Raw genomic sequence first — 15807 nt, 5'->3', positions numbered from 1 at the left:
GGCTGGTTCGAGCTTACAATTTATGTTCTACAGTTTTAGAGATGGAGCATAGTACAAGTTTCATGGTCCTGCTGAGTTGGCCCTATGCTTCCTTTATTATCTTTTTCAGGGAAAACAATCTTTCACTGGCCAGAGACTCAACAGGATTGTACTTTGGATTCAAAGGCAGACAATATTTCAACAAAGCCACAAACTTTGAGCAGATGTGCCTTTTCCAGATGGTGTTCCTAAAGCAAGCTTTTGTTATTGAATCTAAAGGCCTGCATAGCCCTAGTACTTGATTTGTCTATAAAGAAAAAAGCAATAGGTAGAGCCATAAAGCAAAAATGGATGAAGCCACACCATATTCCTAGATAAGCTTGGGGGATCATAATCAATAGCAACAGCAATAGCAATAGCAGTTAGACTTATATACCGCTTCATAGGGCTTTCAGCCCTCTCTAAGCGGTTTACAGAGTCAGCATATCGCCCCCACAGTCTGGGTCCTCATTTCACCCACCTCGGAAGGATGGAAGGCTGAGTCAACCTTGAGCCGGTGAGATTAGAACCGCCGAACTGCAGCTAACAGTCAGTTGAGGTGGCCTGCAGTACTGCACCCTAACCACTGCGCCACCTCGGCTCTTATCCTTCACTTTTGTTCAGAAAAGTTCTGGAACTTGATCTGTGCCTTTTTTCCATATTCATCTTGTGGGGTCCTTGGCGCTCTCTGAGCTAGGTGCCCTCAACAGGCACATAGGGATAAACAACATCTACATAACATTCAAAAGACATAATTAAAAAACCAAAAAGAAACAAAAAAGATCACAACAATGTACAGATAAAGAGAGATTAACACAAAAAATAATGAAAGACCAACAATCATGAAGTAAACAATATTCCAATCAAGGTACTACCAACTCAGCCAAAAAAGCTAACAACCAACAACAGCCTAATTAAGGAACTACCAAGAAAACTCCCCGCAAACTCCACTCCCTTCTAGCATTGATGATGTTACTTAGTTTAGTAATGAAACATCTTCAACAAAACAACTAGGCTCAACACCAGAACACCAAGGACACACAGTTCAACCCTAAACTACTAATATTCTCTTCTATTTGTATCATACCTATCTTATTTTATAGTTTACATGAAAGTTTTGCATGGTACCACTTCTGAAAGGGACCTCTAGGCTACCTTTTTTAAAATGACATAGTGAAATATGTGACCATATAATCTCAGACTGTTCACCCTCCCTTTGCGGTAGTTAAAAGAATAAGAACAATACAGTTTCTCTTCAAATATATTTAGACAACACCCCCCCCCCCCCACATACTTGCTCAAAGAAATCCGATCCAGACACAACTCCTACTATTCTCTACTAAATCTACCAGGTAAGGCGATTATACCTTTATACGAGATCAGCTCAAAAGCAAATTGATTTTTGCATTTAATAATTGCCTTCTTATTTTAGGATTCAATGAAATCAAATGCTGCTTCTTGCAATGTCTCTTTTTCTCTGTACTACATAATTAACTGAGATTATTACTATTTTCAGTACTTTGTATGCAAAGGTAAATCTGCACAAAGGTATCCTGTTGTTCTGACCCTTTCAGGATTTTTTCCCCAGCTCCTTTCTTCTATCATGGTCGGCTACCATTCAAACATCACCCTTGGCCCACTATTCACTAAATCCCTGTTTTTTAAATCTTTCAAACTAAATATCAAGGTTAAGGAAACAAAATTCTCTTTTTTTTGCTTCTGCTTTCTCAATTCTTTCCTGATTTCAGTCACACCTTACTAGATCACTGCAGGGTAGGGAAATTGTTGCTGTTAGTTGCAGTCATGTCCGATCCATCATGACCCCATGGACAATGTTCCTCTAAGCCTTCCTGTCCTCTGCCATCCTCTGGAGTCCACTTACACTCATGCCTACTGCTTCAGTGACTCCATGCAGCCACCTCATTCTCTGTCATCCCCATGTTCTTTTGCCCTCAATCTTTCCCAGCATTAGGCTCTTCTCCAGTGAGTCCTTCCTTCTCATTAGATGGCCAAAGTAGAGTTTCATTTTCAGGATCTGGCCTTCTAAGGAGCAGTCTGGGTTGATCTCCTCTAGGACTGACTGGTTTGATTATCTTGCAATCCAAGGGACTCACAGGAGTCTTCTCCAGCAAAGGCCTCAATTCTTTGCCATAGCTTTCCTGCTCAGGAGCAAGCGTCTTTTAATTTCTTGGCTGCAGTCCCCATTTGCGGTGATCTTGGAGCCCAGGAAAATAAATCACTACCTCCATTTCTTCCCCATCTATGTGCCAGGAATTGAGAGGGGTGAATGCCATGTTCTTAGTTTTCTTAAAGTTCAGTTTCATTAGGAATCCATTTTTCCTTCTCCTAAGGTTGTCCCTAAGTAATCAGCCTGTCAGCCTGGGAACCATTTTTCTTTGGAGCTTCAGGGCTGCCAAATTTAGAGCCCGGGAAAGTGGAAGGGGGGATGGCAAGGAACAGTGGAATATTAGCCACAAGAACATTCCTTTCTCTGGGAGTCAAGGACAAGGTGTCAGGGTTCCAAATAGCATCCAAAATAAAATAAGATTCTGAGGCAAGAGATTCCTCAAAGTTCCAATTTATTAAAAGAGCCATGTTGGCACAACTGGGAAAACCTGAATCTAAAAGCTTCCAGGTTTTTCCACTGAGCTGAAAGTTCAAGTTCCCACCCCAACACCCATAAGTTTATCACATGGTCCAATCTTTCACTGCCACGAAGACAGACTCCTCCCATCCAGATCTGGCCAGGTGCAGAGACAAAGTTGACCTTGACTTTCAGAGAAGAATGTTATTATGGCTACACTTCATCCAATTCCACATAATCCCCCCTTCCTAGTTTACCACAAAAGAAAGTGTGGCAGATGTGAAGTCCAAAAATAAAAGATGGCTTGCAGGTCTGACACCTGGATGGGAGTGACTGGGGATTGTCTCCAGTTAGAGTGAAGAAGTGATTGGGCCATGTGATGGACTTGTGGGTGCAGGGGATGGATCTTTGACTTTCTCTTTTGGATGGGGAAAACCCGGAACGCTCAGATTCGGGTTTTCCCAGATGTACCAATATGACATCTCTAATAAAATGGAACTTTAAGGAATTGAAAGCCTTGGAATCTTCTTTCGTTGGGGGTGTTACTTGGAACCCCAACACAGCCTTGCATGGAAACCCATGATGCACTGCCCAGTTTCCTGTCTCCAAGAAATGCAGAACAAATACTAACTCATTTTCCTTCCTACTTTGGCCTCTCTGTTCTTCATTTTATGGCTGTCAGCTGGGCCATGAAGCATTCTTCTGTTAAACTTAAGAGAAGTGACACTTTTGGAGAGGAGGAGCCAATGTCGCGATGATACGGATATGCGGTCTCAATGCTCCGAGACCACAGCCAATACTTTTGCCGCTTTTTTCCCTTCCTCCAGCCCTGCTGAAGCCTGCAGAGTCTTCCTGGGGGCCGGGGAAGAAAAAAAAACGAGTAGTTTGCAGGCACTCCCTTAGTTCCAGCAAGGCTGAAGCCCCCCCCCCCCCGGTCAAATGCCACCATTTCTATGGACATGGCTTGATGAGGGGGTCATGTGACTGAATGTGTGTGAGTGACATCAAGTTGGCCATGGCCACTCAGTCACATGCCCCCAATCTAGCCACGCCCACCAAACTCGTAGTAAAGAAAATTGAAAGCCCCCTGCCCCCCCCCCCCCGATATATTTTCTGATTTCTAAAATATCATCTTAACATTAAAGTTTTTAAAAGGGATCAGGCAGGGCATCAACTTCTGACATAAGGTTTATTTCTAATTATATTGAAGCTTTGCCGACCCACCTCACCCTTAGGCTATGCTGGAATTCTTGGAAAATAAAAACATGGTTGGTTGAAGTTTAAGAGTTTGGGGTGCCACAGATCTAGAGCAAACAAGAAAAACACACTGTATAACTGAAAGCATACTCATTTGATAGGTAATCCTATAATATTTTGTGGAGGGAGAGATTTGGGAAGATATTAAGTAATGCCTTAGTCCCTAACCCCTCCCCAAAATTAATGCAACCAGAGGCAACAAATGGACCAGATTGATTTTTGGTTAATTGATATTTTGTGATCAGTGGTGGGATTCAAATAATTTAACAACTGGTTCTCTGCCCTAATGAGCAGCTGGATAAGTGTGGCTCAGAGGTCATGGGACCGTGTGGGCGTGGCCAATTCAACATCACTCAGGGCGATGGGCGCTTCACCTTAGCTGTTACAATGTAATGAGGGTTAACCAGAGAGGCAGTTTCTGTAAGCAGGGCAATGGAGATTAGGCTAGAAACAACACCAGAATGTTTCCTCCCTGCTTTCCTTACAGGATTAGCCCTGTAAAGTGGGGAGAAAAAACAAAATAATAGTTCTTCCAACAACCGTTTCGCCGAACTGCTTAGAAAGTTAACAACCGGTTCTCCCAAATAGGTGCAAACTGGCTGAATCCCACCACTGCTTGTGATTGACCATATGACTAGGCAGATAGTAGCTATTTTGTGACTAGCCCAATGTTTATTTTTCTTTAACAGCAGCTGTAGCCACATAATCTGCTTCTATTTTTGTTAACAGCATAGCATACAACTATTGTGCCACAAGCTTTGCCCCTTTTGAACACCTATGTGATATGATAAACAAAGATGGCACCATGACTTTGCCCTAATCAGCTTGTGCTACCCACTTCTCAGATGTGGCTGCATATTAATTATATGATTATGGAAGGATCTCAGACAGCAAAAAGCTGAATAGCAGATCCCTGGCTGAGGAACTATATCATGTCCTTCTTGCTGAGTATTTAGACCTTTAAGTCTTAAACACAGAAGTCAAAAGATGCTCTACACATTTCCAGAGACATTGAGTGTTTTATTCCAGGTATTAAATACTCCTTCCTGAGACCTCGATGTGATTCCATCAATCAAAAATTCTAACATCCTGGATTTGATGGATAATGACATACCTTGTCATCGGGCAGTTTCCTATGCCTTTTTTCAGTTTTCAATTTAAATTCACAGGCATTTGCTTATGACTGTATTTTCCGCATTCAGTAATTTGAAAGCACCTTGTTTTGGTTTTAAAAAGGGGATGCATCAACTTTTTTGAAACAAACGTGAGCATACATGAACTATATGATTTCTCAGTAACACCTTCCCAGTTCCAGAGCACCTGGGAGTGGGTGGGGCCAAAAAGGTAAATCCTCTTCTCTCCTTTAAAAGGAAATTTAAGAAGGATGCAATTTTGAAATGTGGGGACAAATGAATTAAATTAGTGCCTTAAATTAATTTATCCCTTAAGGCCTTTTTATCCCAAGCTTGTGCAACCTCTCTAGTGTTCCTTCTTGCTGTGTACTTAAATCCCTATGATATCTTAACATGGTATCATTGGGGGGGGGGGGAGTTATTCATCTGCACCAGCACACAGTAGAAGGGAGGAGAGACTTATATTCTTCCAAATAAATGCTTGAACAAAATTTGAATTTGAATCCAAGAACAATATTTGCAACTTTCAGGACTTCAAAATGAAATTAACTTTGTGGTTATTCTTAAAGCAATTAATGAAAGATTTTTTTAAAAAAAACACCAATCTACTTAATTACATAAAACATCTCTCTGCATCCTAATACATGTTTCAAGATTATAGCTCCAAATATTTTCAACAATTATAATCAAGTGGCACACCAATTCACAAGTATCTTGGAATTCTGGAAATTGTAGTCCAGAACCAAATTGAAGACTAGTAGATTTGAGACCACATCAATATTAATGCAGAGTTTGCAGGTGACCATTATTTTTAAATACTTTAAATGTTGTGAAATTGCTAACAGGATTCTTCAGCAACAACAAAGATCTGGAGAAGTTTGGTACTGGACCCAAACATTTGTACTGTGATAGCGAATCTCTTGAAGAATCTACAAGGATGGCAAAGATGAAAGAAAGAAAAGAACAAACTGGATGGACTTGGTTACAATGGGGATCAATACACCATTGAAAGGCCTCAAGGACAAAGTTAGAGATAGATTCTCCTGGAGAAAATCTATGTGGATGCCAAGGTTGAAACTGACCTGATGCCACATAATCAATTGATCGATCGATCAAGAGACTGAACATCTCATAAGATTCTAGATGAGAATATTGCAGATTCACAAAATGTGTCAATCTCTTTAAGTTTCAACTGGATAAAATGGAAGGGGAGAAGGGATGGAAGCAGAGGTGGGTTGCTCCCAGTTCAGCCCAGATTGGGTGAACCGGAAATGGTAGCAATGGGAGGCTCTGCCCACCCGCCTTCTGCACATGCACAGAAGCATTGTGCATACCCACGAGCGAACTAATAATTAAAAAAAATGGAAACCCACCACTGGATGGAAAGGAGTACGAGAAGACGTTCCTGTGCAAAATTGGTCACAGCAGCATCTAATTCCCACCCAGGATTCCGGATTCATTTCTGAAATGATGGTTTTGCTTCTTGATTGTCATGGGAAGTGCCAAAGAAGCACTTTTATGTGGCCATCATCAGTAATAGCAATATGTTTATATAATGTGAAGTGCTTACTCATTCCCCTATATTTTAGCCATCTGTATTCAGGCTTCGGTAGAAAACATATCATTTACTTACATTTAATGGATTAGAATTCTCAAATAGTGGATGGAGTCGTAGTTAACAGTCACAATGGAAAAAGGCTCAAGTATGAATGAATAAACAAAATAGAACATCTTTTGCTTATTGTTTAGTCCATGGTAATAGCACATTTGCCTGATGGATAGGGCAATTTAGTTTCACTTCATCTCCATTTCTCTTGCAAGAGCAAAATGGATGGCATAACCAGATTTCTACACTGCTGTCTTTCTGTCATGTGTTATTGATTGTCCATGCCTCACTGCCTTTTAGCATATCCCAATAAAAATTCTCTGAGCAAGTCAATAAATCTTTCGTTAAGCTACCCAGTTAAATCTACAAGTTACAATATTCATATTACATACCTTTGTTTAATAACAGCACGTGCATGGACAGAAGGATAGGCAGAACTTCATATCATATACTGGCAAATATTCTTCCAGTCATCTTTTGCACATAATTTGCAAAGAAATACATGTCAATGTAAAATCTTCTTTTATCCAAGCTTGACTATATGATATACCAATTTTGTTTTCATGGCAACTATCCAGCAGTGTTCTTTTCCTTTTTTTTGTCATACTCTTCTGCCATTTTTCCAGTACTGTTTTTTTTTAATTCCCAGTCTATCCACAGTTGGTATTCCCAATGTCTTATCACACAGGTCCAATACTTTTAGCTCTTTCAAGTTTTGCCAAGGTCTATTTCTAAACCTGGTCCCTGGCCATGACAAAAGATCAAAGGAACATCCTTAGGCTTTGACTTTCCCAGTATTATATTTCAGAGCTATCCACTATTTAAACGTTCCTAGAGGCTGTCCTCCAAAGCAAATTAAATAGTTGTTCTGGGCAACTACTGAGTTTTCCAACCTCACAAGATTGTATTTTAAACTTAAAATTAGTTTAAAAATTAGTTTAAAATTTAAACTAATTTTAAAAATTTGATTTTTTTAAAAAAATACAAAAAAAGGGAAGATCATCAAGCAAAAACACTTCCTCCCTCCACAAGAATGCATTATTTATTTGCAAAAATGCTTTTTATCCCTGCATATTTCCTGGAAATATTCTCAGAAAATTAAAATGCCATGGAGCTTGCAGCCTAGTGCTTTAGTTGGAAGTATGCCTACTTGTCCAGAAATGGTAAGCCGAGATGCTTGAAGGCATGTTGGAAAGCTACTACGAATGGTGGAAAATGATGCCCCTGATCACATTGATAAGATAGAAAAATGTGCACACAGCATCCCATCACCAAATGGATTTGTAACCTGTTGACCAACTGCCCTCAATGTGTACTCCTTAATGGCACTGTGTCTACAGGAAGATAAGTATGGAGTGGAGTATCCCAAGGTTCTCTCTTAGGCCTGGTACTCTCCAATATCTTCATCAATGATTTAAAGGCGAGGGTAGAAGGGGAACTCATCACATTTGCATATGACACCAAGTTGGCAGGAATAGCCAAAAATCCACAATATAGGCTCAAAGTACAGAAGCATCTTGACAGACTTGAACACTGGGCCCTATCTAATAAAATGAAATTCAATGATGAGAAAAGTAAAGTTGTACATTTAGGCAAGGAAAACCAAATGCATAGTAGTAACTGTGAGAGGGATCTTGCAGTCCTAGTGGACAATCACTTAAATATGAGTCAGCAGTGTGCTGCATGGCAAAAAAGCCAACAGAATCCCAGGCTGCATCAACAGAGGGATAGAATCAAGATCGCATGAAGTGTTCATACCATTTTATAATGCCTTTGTAAGACCATACTTGGAATATTGCATCCAATTTCAGTCACCATAATATAAGCAAAGATGTTGCAAAGAAGAGTAACAAAGATGATTAAGGGACTAGAAGCTAAAACATATGAAGAATGATTGCTGGAATTGTGTATGTCTAGTTTAATGAAAATAAACTAGACGTACACTAGACATAAATTAGGGGTGACATATTAGTGGTTCCAATATCTAAGGGACTGCAACAAAGAAGGGGTGGTGGTGGTAGATCAACTTGTTCTCCAAAGCATCTGAAGGCAGGTCAAGAAGCAATGGATGGAAACTAATCAAAGAAAGAAATAACCTAAAATGGACAGTTAGAACAATTAATGATCGTCCAATAGAATTACTTGCCTCCAAAAATTGTGGGTTCTCCAATAATGGAGGTTTTTAAGAAGAGATTGGACAACCTTTTGACTGAAATAATATAGGCTATCCTGGGGGTTGATCTAGAAGATCTCCACAGTTGCTTCCAACTCTGTTATTCTGATAAATACATGTTTCATCACCATGGCAGCCATTTTGCTAGATGCTCATAACTTGTTCACAAATTTTCAATATTGCCCAGTGGCACAAAAAGATTGCACTAGGGAATATTTCGACTAGATAATCAAATCTGGGCCAGCAGGCTACAAGAGTTACAACAGGAGATAAGAACAGACACTAAGGAGACATGGAATCCCAAAAGGAAGAACATTGAAACAAAAGACTACAACCTTGAATGGGGGTGTGGGTGTTTCTTCCTGGCAGGAACAATGGTTTGACAGTGGAATCAATTATTTAGAAATGTAGTGAACTTCATTTATTTCAAGTATTTAAGGAAAGGCTAGACAGCAACTTGTCAAGATATGTTTTAATTTCTATTCCTGCAACTAATAGGGGACTTAATGACCTAAATGACTTTTCTATTCTGCAGTTTAATAAAATCCCTTCAACTTGGGCTGTAAAGAGTAATTTTTGAACCTGCACAGATAGATAGGCCAGGATTGTTGGCTGCTCTGGCAGAGGGCACATCATAACTCATACAGCCCTCTAACTCCATCTGTAAGTAATCTACAACAAAACAACATGAGGTATAAACTCACAATGGAATGCTATAGAATAGAATAGAATGGAATGGAATGGACTAGACTACACTAGAATAAAATATTTTTTATTGGCCAGGTGTGATTGGCACACAATTAATTTGTCTCCGGTGCATAAGTTCTCAGTGTACATATAAGCAACAAGTGATGAATCATGATCATAAAATACAATCATCATGAATCATAAGATACAAACTCAATGATAGTCATAGGATACTAACTAAGGCAATCAACATACAACTGTGTGAAAAAATCCTGCATACTTTCAGTTTTAAGCTGTATTTTACATGTTTAATCAACTTTTCACTCATAGAAACCACACAAAATTAGTACTTTGATGAAAATTTCTGTAGTCGGATTGGGATGCATAATTTTTATTAATATAACCAAAGTCTTTTTAAGGTTTTGAGTGTGTTTATGTGCTAAAACCAACACAACTTGATTTTTCAAGAATGTTAGGATCGGAAGTAGCCAATCAGCAGTGAGCTTTGGCTGAACAATCAAAATGCACAAGGGCTAAATCTATGAGCCAATCAACGTTGTCATACCCTCTGATTATAAATAGGCATGAAAAGCATTGATAAATTTAATTTAGCTCTGGATGCAGGCAAGGATGAAGGCCTTTGCTTTCATCAGTACTGAGCAACAGCATCACATCATTGTGCTTCATGAAGAGGGTTACTCCTGTACAGAAATAGCCAAGAGAGTGAAATGCCATCGCACCACAGTGAGCAGAGTGGTTGAAAAATACCAAATAACTGATTCAGTTGATGACTGGCTCCACTCTGGAAAACCAAGAAAGTTGACAAAATGGCAAGATCGGGCCCTGCAACGCATTTTGATGGCTGACAGGAAGCTCACCTCAACTCAGATTACAAGAATTGGGGGTGAAATGTGATGTAAAAGTGTGTACAGGCACAGTGCATCACAGACTGCTTGCCAGAAGGCTCAAAGGCTGCAGGGCTCAAAGTAAACCTTTGCTCACAGTTGCTCACCACTCTTGTCGATGTGTGTGCACCAAGAGGTATGCCAAGTGGACCAACAAACAGTGGGCCAAAGTCATCTTCAGGGACGAGAACAATTTCTACTTGATTGGGAATCAGTGCAATAAGTATGTCAGAAGATTTCCAGCTGAAGAATTTAGTGCCTGAATCTATCTGTGAAGCATCCATTGCACATGATGATCTGGGGCTGTATCATTGCTTCTGGTATTGGTCGGATACAAATCGTGCAGGGAATCATGAATTCCAAGCAGTATGTTGAAGTCCTGGAAAAGACCATGCCTCCTTCAGCTCAGCAACTCGTAGGGAAGGACTTTTACTTCCAGGATGACAACGCTCCTTGTAATCGAGCCAAGTCCGTCCAGCAGTGGATGAAGGAGCATGATATTAGACTCCTGGATTGGTCAGCTCAGAGCCCGGATTTGAACCCAATTGAGAACTTGGGCCAATATTGGTTAAGAAATAAACAAGAAGCATCTGAAGACCAAGCAAAAGCTGATTGAATCCATTATTGCAGCCTGGCACCACATTGTCACCAAACATCACGTGCAAAGACTTATACAGTCTATGCCGAAGCGATGCCACCTGGTGATAAGCAATAAGGGCTGGGCAATTTCATATTAGTAACCATGTTTGGTTACCTAAATGGTCCTTTTCAGGGCCACAAACAATAAAAATGTTAACAAAACACTAGCATTGGCCTTAGTAATTGCAACACATATGCCACTGGGTATGCATCATTTAATCTGTTTTCACAGTCATTGTAAGCATGGATTGTAAGCATGCAAGAAAATTCACAATCCCCATCCAAACAATACCACATTTCAAAAAGCTTGTGCTTTTCACTTAAAAACCACCAATATTTATTTAAAAAGAACAATATTTGCATAGCAGTTAGCATAAAATATCATAAAATCAATGGCCTATTCAAAAAATGTCATAAACCATAAACCGTAAAGCGTGCAGGACTTTTTCACACAGCTGTAAATTATGAGATACAAATAGTTATAGTCATAACAAGCTAAGAAAATTAGTAATAGGAAAGATGAAAAGATAAGAACAATAGGTAATACAGTCCTACCAGATGGTTTGACATTCTAGGGCAGAGACAGTGTTGTGGGAGTTAGTTGTTTAGCAGAGTCATAGCACGGGGAGAAAAAACTGTCTTTGTGTCTAGATGTTTTGGTGTGCAATGCCCTATAATGTTGTCTTGAGGGAACAAGCTGAAACAGTTTATATTCAGGATGTGAGGAGTCTGTAGATATTTTCTCAGTCTACTTTATGGCTCACACAATGTACAGGTCCTCAATGGAAAGTAGGTTGGTTGCAATTATTTTTTCTGCAGTCCTAACTATCTGTTGAAATCTGTGTCTCTCTTGTTTGGTTACTATGCAAAACCAGATAGTTACAGAGGTACATACCACAGACTCAATAATTCCTATGCAGAACTGTATAGGCAGCTTCTTGGGCAGTCTGAGCTTTCTGAGTTGGCACAGGAAGAACATTCCTTGTTGTGCTTTTTTGATGAAGTTTTTGATGTTAGGTGTCCATTTTAAGTCCTGAAATGTTGTAGAACCTAGAATCCAGAAGATCTCTACTGTTGATACAATGTTGTCTAGAATTGCAAGAGAATAGGAGGGCTTCTCCTAAAATCTACAATCATCTCTACAATTCAGTTCAAGATTGTTCCGGTTGCACCACAGGGCCAATTGTTCAACTACCCATCTATATGAAGATTCATTGTCATCTCAAATGAGAGCAATCACTGTTGTATCATCTACAAACTTCAGTACTTTAACAGGAGGATCCTTTGAGATGTAGTCATTGATATATAGAAAAAAGAGTAATGGGGAGAGCATGCAGCCTGGGGGTGGGGAGCACCTGTGCTAGGGCAAAATCGTATCTGATGCGATTTTGCCTAGCTTCACCTGCTGTTTCCTATCTGTTAGAAAGCTTAAGACCCACTTACAAGTGTGGTTAGGCACAGCTAGCTGAGTCAGTTTAGTGAGAAGAATATCTGCAATGATGTTATTGAATGCTGAGCTGAAGTCTACAAAGAGGATCCTTGCATAGGTCCTTGTAGAGTCAAGATGTTGTAAGATGTAGTACAATGTCATATACAATCTCCCTAGTTAACATATTTCTGGCCTGATTGTACAGCATTCTATCTCCTTTCCTGTAGACTTCCTCTTTGGCACAATGTAGCTGCTTGAGTTCAGCTATGAACCAAGTTTTGTGGTTGCTGTGTGAAATCCGAAAGTTTCTGTTTTGAACCAGCAGGTTTTGACCAGTTCTGGAGAACTGGTACCAGAACTTTTGAGTAGTCCGGAGAACTGGTAAATATCACCTCTGACTGGCTCCGCCCCATCTATTCTCTGCCTCCCGAGTCCCAGCTGATCAGGAGGGAATGGGGATTTTGCAGTATCCTTCCCCTGCCACGCCCACCAAGCCATGCCACGCCCACAGAACCGGTAGTAAAAATGTTTGAATCCCACCACTGCATCCAATCCTACCAACAAGCAGGAAAAGCAGAAAACTATCCAAAGACTATTAGTGAAGCAAGGAGATTTATTTAGAGGTCTGTAGAAAACATAGCCATGAAAAACTCCAAGGCTCACTGGAATTTTTTTTGAAAGGAATCAATTTAAATTAACAGGGCAAACTGCAATCCCCAGAGCTTAATTGGGAATTGGCATTTAACACAGAAATTTCTTTTGGAAAATGCACTTATCAGGTGCGGTAATATTGCTTTTGCATAACTGGGGATGGAAACTTTTGGCTACTTAGTGCTAGCATTATGTAGGACCTATGGCAGGACTATTTTGACCATTCTCTACTTGGTACATCAGGGTATGGTTAGGACTGAATTTCAGCATAGTGATGGTGGGTTGAGGGCATAATGTGGGAGATGAGCAGGCTGGGCTGGAAGGCAGGGTTAAACCTGCCATCAGTTTGGAATCATTGATCAGTCACAAGAGACCCAAGTCCAGGGTCCACTCCCAACCCAATCAACATTCCATTGACTTTTATCTGAAGCCAATTTAGCTTTGATCATTAATTAACCAGATTCAAGTGGGGTCTAGGACAATTTGCAGGACAATTCTATGGTGTATTGTTTCATTCAGTTTCTTTCATTCTTGGTGACCACGTTTTTGTCAACATGATTTTAACTCTCATATTTCTGGATTGACTTTATTTAATTATTATTTGCCATGATTCCATTGAAATTAATTTAACTTTGTATTTGTTGAATTGTCCTGTGGCGAGTTGTCCTGCAGCGAGTTGGCCGTGGTGAATTGTCCCATACCAATTCAAGTGCATAGGTAACAAAAATAAACATTTTAGTGCTTTGAACTCAGCAAGTGTTCCTGGTTCTTTGTACCAGATAGATAGTATTCTACCTATCGTATTATTCAGAGTATAAGATGCACTGGAGTATAAGATGCACCAAGATTTTGAAGAGGTAATGTTTTTTTAAAAAAAAGTTTTTGCACTCTGCAGACCTCCCAAACCCTCTGCACACCTCATTTCTTTGTGAAAAACAGGGCATGCAGAGAGTTTGAGAGGCCTGCAAAGTGCTTCTGGGGGCTGGGGGGGATAAGCAAAAAATGGCCTGTCTTTTGCCCCCCAAAAGGCCATGCATAACCTTTAGGAGGCTTGTAGAGTACTCCTGGCAACTGGGAGGGGGAGGGAAACAAGCAAAAAACAACTCTTTTTTTCTCATGTTTGCCTCTCTAGCCCCCAGGAGCACTTTGCAGGCCTCCCAAAGCCTCTGCATGTCCATTTTTTTGGAAGGAGGCAGGGTTTTGGAAGGCCAAAAATGCTGTATTCAGTGTATAAAATGCATCCAGATTTTTACCCTCCCTTTCTGGGGAAAAAGGTGCATCTTATACTCTGAAAAAATATGGTATGCTCTACTTCCTTTGTCACACAGGGAGGGTGAAATTCTGTACACAGTATAATTCAGATGGGAATATGTTCAGCCATATATCCTCATGGGTTTATTACAGAAGTTACATCTTTTCTTCTCTGTCCTATTCATATATGGCTAACTTTACTACACTTGGTTCTCCAGATCATTATTTAGAGAAATCGATTTGTGTCTAACATACAAACTAGGAGTTTTGCTAACTAGATGCATATTTTGACCTAGAAGCCAAAAGCAACCCCATCTCACTTGCACTTGGGACTGATTAGCCATTAGGTAAGAAGGAGAATGTTCTTTTGAATGACTGTGCTTGATTGAAAATAAAATCAAGATAGCCCTTTGGAGTAGCCATAAGCTGCTAATTACCTCTTTAATGAAACCAAACTATCTGGGGGCATCCCAGAGGAAGATGCATGAAGGACACATCTCTACTTCTGCACAATCCCCAGAGACAGAAACTTATGAGATCAGCTCCTGCAATCAACCTGCATAATATGTCTAAGAAGGGATAAGCCTCTAATTAGCAATTTTCCAAAACAAAGCTGTTGGAGCTTGTATGAAAGGGCATGAACAAGGGATTAAGAGTCTGGAGCTAGGAAATTGAAGATTTGTTTGGAGGGCCTGATAGTTGCAACTGGTGCACACTAAGATGTGAAATTTAGAAAGCTAGAGATAAAATATATTCAGAAGCCTTAGCAGAGCCTGATTTCTTTCCAGACTCTACCCTAAGCAGATTCACTACTCTTCATAGCTCAGAATCCTAAAGCTAAGAGACAAATGGCTACAAAAGCTGTCCAGATTTTGAAACATTTTTGGAAAAAGTACTTCAGATTGCATATATGTGTACATTCAGCCCCTCTCCATACGGGACTAAAAGAAAGATAACACTGCTTTAAAGAGTCACATTGATTTTAATGACGTAATTCCTTAAATGCAGAATTCTCAGAAAGTCAGGATGCTTTAAAGAACACCAGTCAGATGCTGATCTTACGTTTGTGTTGTGGCCCGGCAGGAGCCGTTGGAGCTGCCACCAGACTCCGACAGCGAGGGGCTCTATGAGTCAGCCCTGGAGGATGTGGAGGACCCTGGACAGGGTTCCGACTCTGAGCAGGGCGCAGAGAGACTGGTTGGCCACCAGGTGGTGCCTGAGCCTTGGATCAGTGGGGAGGAGACAAGAGAGAGTTATCCAGAAACCACCTATGAGTTGTTCCGGGATGCACGCCGTCGAAGGGCTACTTGGCGTCAAGAACAACTATGTAATTACAGGAGGTAATTATGCTCAGCTGATGGTCATTAAGCTCCTCTCCCAGACTATAAAAGAGACTGCTTGTGCCACGCCCTTCTTGCAGAAGTCAACGTTTGACTAAAGAGAAACAAACTTGGCAGGCTGGATTGCTGCCAGA

At 40.4% G+C, this 15807-nt stretch overlaps 1 protein-coding gene across 2 annotated transcripts in view; it reads right to left on the bottom strand.

The window, feature by feature from the left end:
• Window positions 1-15807, bottom strand: part of MDGA2 (MAM domain containing glycosylphosphatidylinositol anchor 2) — a 583552-nt gene that overhangs the window by 167490 nt on the left and 400255 nt on the right. The window lies entirely within an intron of this gene.

Source organism: Thamnophis sirtalis, unplaced genomic scaffold (genome assembly GCF_051295495.1).
Source record: "Thamnophis sirtalis isolate CommonGarterSnake01/CBP01778 unplaced genomic scaffold, rThaSir2_p1.2 scaffold_1, whole genome shotgun sequence".
Classification (NCBI taxonomy): domain Eukaryota; kingdom Metazoa; phylum Chordata; class Lepidosauria; order Squamata; family Natricidae; genus Thamnophis; species Thamnophis sirtalis.
The sequence above is the reverse complement of the archived record's forward strand: the minus strand, read 5'-3'. Positions and strand labels throughout refer to the sequence as shown.